This window comes from Lepisosteus oculatus, chromosome 6 (genome assembly GCF_040954835.1).
Source record: "Lepisosteus oculatus isolate fLepOcu1 chromosome 6, fLepOcu1.hap2, whole genome shotgun sequence".
NCBI classification, from domain to species: Eukaryota; Metazoa; Chordata; class Actinopteri; order Semionotiformes; family Lepisosteidae; genus Lepisosteus; species Lepisosteus oculatus.
Genome location: NC_090701.1, coordinates 43,664,073 through 43,670,133, shown reverse-complemented (window position 1 = coordinate 43,670,133; position 6,061 = coordinate 43,664,073). Strand labels below are relative to the sequence as shown.

General features: G+C 40.2%; 1 long non-coding RNA gene across 1 annotated transcript; it reads left to right on the top strand.

The window, feature by feature from the left end:
- LOC107078161 (uncharacterized) lies at positions 1-5,109 on the top strand. The gene is made up of 2 exons (XR_001479146.2): positions 1-88; positions 2,234-5,109. It is a non-coding gene; the product is annotated as an uncharacterized lncRNA (long non-coding RNA).
- Positions 5,110-6,061: the final 952 nt, after the last annotated feature.

The window sequence follows — 6,061 nt, the reverse complement described above, 5'->3', positions numbered from 1 at the left end:
AGAGAGCAGCATGTAGACGTGACTGTTTCAGAAGAATGAAGAGGTCACCTTCCAGAGGACAGTCCTTTCAACAAGAGAATACCTGCAGGTAGATAACATGTGACAACATAAACACAGGGATGATACCATACTCTAGTCCCAGAAGGAGGGACAAAAAACATTGTAAAGGGTCAATTTAATTTGTTTCATCTAGGGAGGCAAACGTCTTTATATTATTAGATATTAATATACCTTTTTCATTCTGGTGGGTAGCTGCGTCAGCATGCGTAGGCTGCAAAGGAACAAGTAATAGGTTTATTCCATGCTGAAAAAAAGAAGAAAGAGAACACAACGTTTCGGCCGTGGAGCCTTCTTCAGGTGTGTGACTTCTTCAGGTGTGTGACATCACACACCTGAAGAAGGCTCCACGGCCGAAACGTTGTGTTCTCTTTCTTCTTTTTTTCAGCATGGAATAAACCTATTACTTGTCACTTTTTCATTGCCTTTAGCACCCTCCAAAGGGCTTTTTACAGGTCTATTCAGTGTAGCATTAATTTCCAGTCATTTTGCCAAACAAAATCAGCTTGAATTTCTTCTTGTAAAAGCACATAGTTACAAATGGGAAATATGAAAATAGAGCGTATCAGAAATAGGCCAAACATATTAATCAATAACACCTCACCCCTGAAGAAGGCTCCATGGCCGAAATGTTGTGTTTTCTTTCTTCTTTTTTTCAGCATGGAATAAACCTGTTACTTGTTCCTTTACATATTAATCACTCTCTCTCTCTCATCCTAGCGTTAATCCCACATCAGCAGGGTCTGCTTGTCGGCACGCCCGTCTCCATTTGGTGGTTTGAACCAAATCTTTGAGCTGACGTGGCCATTAAATGCGACCCAGAATACTCCAACCGGCACGTCGCTCCGCCTGCCGTCGGTCCATATTAATCAATAAGTCAATTAAATAATCATAACCCCCAAATTATAAAGATTTTGCCATTTTACCACAGGCGGTTAGTATAATTGGAGGCACCTGGGTTCTTTGTTCTCTGGCACAGCTTTCGGGAAAAGAATAATAATTCATGTGCACTGGGTTAAACATTTATTAATAATAATAATGCACACACCAAATACCACACAACATGAACATACAGCATACATGATAAGCTATTGACAAGGCATCCCAGAGGCCTGTGTTTTGACCAACCAGAAAACCCTAGACTTCTACCAAGTATTCAAATCCTGTATAACACAGGCCAACAAGAGAAATAAATCTGCTCTATAAACTCCCGATTCCAAAAATGCATTCATTAACCAGGAGAGATTGTTTTTAATTGAGGGATTCTCTGTACAGGAAATGAAAGTTTCCATATAAACAGCAGAATGGCAAGCTCTCTTAAGAAGGTTCAAGTCCTTAAATGGAATCTGGTCTTTACGGAAGATCTGGACAAGATCCCTTCTCCTTCTTTCTCTTCTTGTCCTCCTGCCTTCTCCCCCTTCTGTCTACCTGCCATTTCATGCTGTGATCCCCAACTGTCCACGACACTATATTTGTTTACCCAGGGCTTAAGTAAGCTAGGCAAAGCAGATGATTCCTTTGATCAGTGTTTCACTCAGTACAACTCAGTAAACACTGTAGCTCCGTTCTTGCTTCAAAGTTCCCCGAGTCCTGTAAATAATGACATTAGCCAGGTGTTAACCATCGTCTCTGGATTCTTAAATATGCTTCAGCAGCCCCTTCCAGGAACCATAATAATATCACATCAAAAATAGGTGTCCTATCTATTTTAAACTTTTGTTTAGGCTGCAAAAGCAGTACAGTAAAATATTGCCTCGTACTGCAATCTGTTGATGGGAATGTGCAACAGCTCCCCCTGCTGTCTAGCCACACAGAAGCCACCTGTGTTGAACAATGAATGGGGAAATGTCCCTGGTTTTTCTGTTGTATCCATTATTTCTAACATCATTAGTTCTAATATTTTTGTTACAATAGTATTTATGTTACATTTCAAATTTAGAACATTTTAGTCCATTTTGGATAATCTTGGATTGCAAGCCTCTGTTTAGTTCATTTCCTAACTGTTTTGTTCCATATTCTTCTTTTTTCAAATGGAGTTTTATCCAAATATTTTCTTGAAAAAGTGAATTTTTCATTGATGGAACATATAACAATACCTAGCCTACGTTTTTAATACATCCAGTATCAACTTAATTATCAATATTTCTGTTTTTTTTTTCTCTCTGTTTTGGTACAGATGCACAGCACAAGCACAAGGTTTTACATCAATAGCTCCCTGGGTGCAATGTTCAGCTCAAGTCTTATGATTTCATCAAAATATTACTCAGTGTGCGGTATCTGAAATAGAAGGAGATGTACAAACTGCCATTCAAAAACCAAGATTGTAATTAATGAATGAACAGCAAAAAATACCATTAAGTCCTGCTGGGGTACTGATAGACATGTTGTTGCTCTCGGCGTGATGAAAGGTAGCCCTCTGTGAGACAGGTTGCCAGGAGAATGAGAAGCTCTGCTTGAACATCCAGACACTTTGTGCAGAGAAGCCAGGAAGCTGACTCTGTGGGGGACAGGCTTCATCCTTGTGAATGACCCTCACAAGCTGAGTCCTGTACTTCCTCACTTGCAGACCTGGAGAGACATAACCAAGCAGAAATAATAGACGTAATTCAGGAAGATACAATCCCAGTAGCAGCAGAATGACAGTAGCTCACTCTCGGCGTGAAGAAGATCTCTGTTCCCGTGTAACCCCTTGAAAACCCAGAGGCTACGTTCTGTGGACCAGAAAACACCAGAGGTGGTCGAGTGGTGGTGAAGGGTTTCATTTACCATTGAGTGACGATTTGCTCTTGACAGACCTGATGGAAGACAGCATGCATGGAGACATTGTGAGGAGCCTTCTGCCGATTAACAGAGGGCAATGGTGACTTGATGGACTGGGGAGGATTCTTCTCCCCTATATTTCTTGAGCCAATGTTGTTCCAGCATTCTGGTGCAGAAGTGCTGATTTTGCAGCAAGAGAATGGAGGGCCACACAGTTGCTAGGATTACAGTGGCATGAGTTCTCCTTGCCTGAGTACAACAGGACGTCTTTGGGACCAAGTCACAAGTGTCGTCAACAGGAGACAACCTTGACTGGGAAACCTCTTCCATTGGCAGCAGTTATATACTGTTGGAGGAGTGACAGGACATCAAACTGCATGAGATGCGGTGCTGTGGCTTGTCGTGTAGCTTGCTGGTCTGCGGTTGGTGAGACTCCGCAGAATAAACTGCTCTCGGTGAAGGTCTGGGTTCAAATCCACTGAGTGCAGGGCCTTTGGGTGGAGCAGTGGCACTGTGGCTGGAAGGTTGCTGGTTCAAATCCCATGGCTGGCAGAGGAATCCTACTCCGTTGGGCCCCTGAGCCAGGTCCTTAGTCCCCAACTGCTCCAGGGGGCACCTCATCAATGGCTGACCTTGTGCTCTGACTCCCAGCTTCTCTCTCCCCGTCTGTGTGTCTCATGGAGAGCAAGTTGGGGTATGTGAAAAGACAAATTCCTAATGCAAGAAATTCTGTAGGGCTAATAGAGTGATCTGATCTTATATGCAGAACCAGACTGGGACAAAGTGGTGATAATAGTTTTGTAAATCTATTTATATTGAGCCCTGACTTAGAAAATGGGAAGATGGATATTTACATCAATACTCCATTACATTACATATGAAACATAAATATATATTACTATTCTTTTATTTGATTTGTGTCTGTGTTTCAGATGTTTGAAATCCATAATTTCTACAAATTGAGTATTGCAATGGTACAGTATATACCAATACTATTCCGTCTCTTCTGGGAAAAAATAAAATGGCATGTTTGCTTTAATAGTGTAAAAGGGCTGATAAAGAGCTTCTGTTCCTAACAAAATACCTGAATTAACTTGCCTTAAGTGGTATGGACTGTTGCAAGACTGTAACGATAATAGACAAGGGTTTCCTGAACTGTAACCCGATACTTATGACTCATTTTGCTTTTCACGTCACAGCTGTTGGTCCAATGAAACTTTAATAAATAAGTTCCAGACATGCTGTTTTGTGAAAAGAAAAGCCCAGCTGTGGAATATGAAGCTGTGGATATAAGATGTTGTTTACCTCTCTTCAAAGGTATTCTAATGAGCAGAGAAGGGAGATCAAAGCATGAAAAAGAATGCTGGGCAAAGGGAGATGAAAAATGCTTTGTACTGTCGTTCAAAAACATCAGCAAGTTGGGCTCAATGACCTGGGTATAGTCAAACAAGTGCTCCAGTAAAATGTGAAATGAATTTGTGATGTTTTTGGCAATCAGAAGCAAACATGAGTGACAGTCACTGGCCGAACATGACTTAATCACAACGCCAGTGTGGGTTTGATTAGAGCTGTAGAACAGACCTACCCAGGAGACACAGCAACACCTGCACGAGTCACACTGAGTCTTTCCTACAGTAGGTTAAAAAGATTAAAGATCTCTCCAAGCCCATTGTTTCTCATTTCACCTCTGACGGCCACGACCACACTAATCTCTCCGTCTGTGTTCTCAAAGACGGTTTTCCGAACTCATACATCAGAAAGACCACTGAAACTAAAAAAACTACCCACCTGAACTACTTTCCTACAGTATATGTCCGCTGTAGAAGGGATCCACAAATCTATCATCACACAGCCCCCAAATGTCTTCATTAGTCCGATTTGTGCAGTCTTGAGTTTGCAGATAAAAGTATTCATATACAGACATGAGACACTGAATATGTCTATAACTGCTCGGCAAGTTTATGCAAATTGTTCAAAACAGTATGTCAGGAAATATTTTCAATACAGTGGCAGAGCATCAAACACTGAATTCATTTCTCATTTTTTGGTGGGTTATGTAACTGGGAAATTTCAAGTTTGTTGTGCCTAATAATATAAATTCTCTGTAAACATATCTTTATTCACTACTGTGATGAAGCGTTCGGTAGTAGATGTAGCTTTTTGTTTTTCTTTTATCTGCAGAAGAAAAAAATAAATTATTGTATTTTCATCTGAAGAACCTGAGAGGATATACTATATTTGCAGTGGAATGGCACAAAGGGCCTCCAAATAAAGCTAATAGCGAAGTCAAAACTGTTACTTTTGCTTCATAGCAAGTCGTATTTGCGATCATGAGATTAGTTTTGTATTTGGATAATAAGCACAATATATTATAGATCTAGTTTAGGGGAATTCCCTGCATATATCTAAGTATATTACAATGTCCAATCTAGTGACTATTCACTCAAAGTAAATTTCATGAGTCATGTGACAGTATTTAGATGCACCTTCCATTCTAACAATACCTGCATGATCTCTGCAGCCCGTTCGGATTAGAAACTGTGTGTATTCGTTAGAGGTCCTTTGCTAAGAGCTTGCTGTGGCCATTTTGAGGCTTTAGCAGAGTCTTTTGGGTCATCGTCATGCCGCATGGCAGAATCCCTTAGCTTTTCTATGGGTGAGTTTGAAAATGTCTTTTGTAAGTGAATTGGTCATATCTATAGCACAATGTTACAGGCTGACCTCTTTGTCTATGTCTCATATGTGGTATTTTACTTAACATTGCTGCTGTGGAATTAATCATTTGTTTCTGCATTTTCAGAAGACCTTCAAATCCTACAGTTGTAGCAGACCTGCACTCATTACTATAGAGAAACAGTGACAATGTCCTCTGGAATTTCTGATCTGATGTGATTGTTACTGAAAACAACAGAGGTTGCCAATAAATGTTAAAGCTGGGATCCCAAAAATGCATCAGGATTATATAAATTTGAATCAATAATTTAAAGATTATGACAGTTTTAGACACACCAGTGTCGGCATTGTTTGTGATAATAATCCCTGGCACCCTGGATTAACAGTTGCATCATACTTGTATAGTACAATATATACATTTGCATCCCTTGGAAAATGTTTTGGAGGGCCCACTTCTCATGTTTTCTATTTACCACTAGATGTCAGTGTTGCACAGCAGGTCTGTGATTTAGCCAGTATTTCGAAATAATAGCCAGTATTTTCTATAACATTTATAAAATAATATCTATTC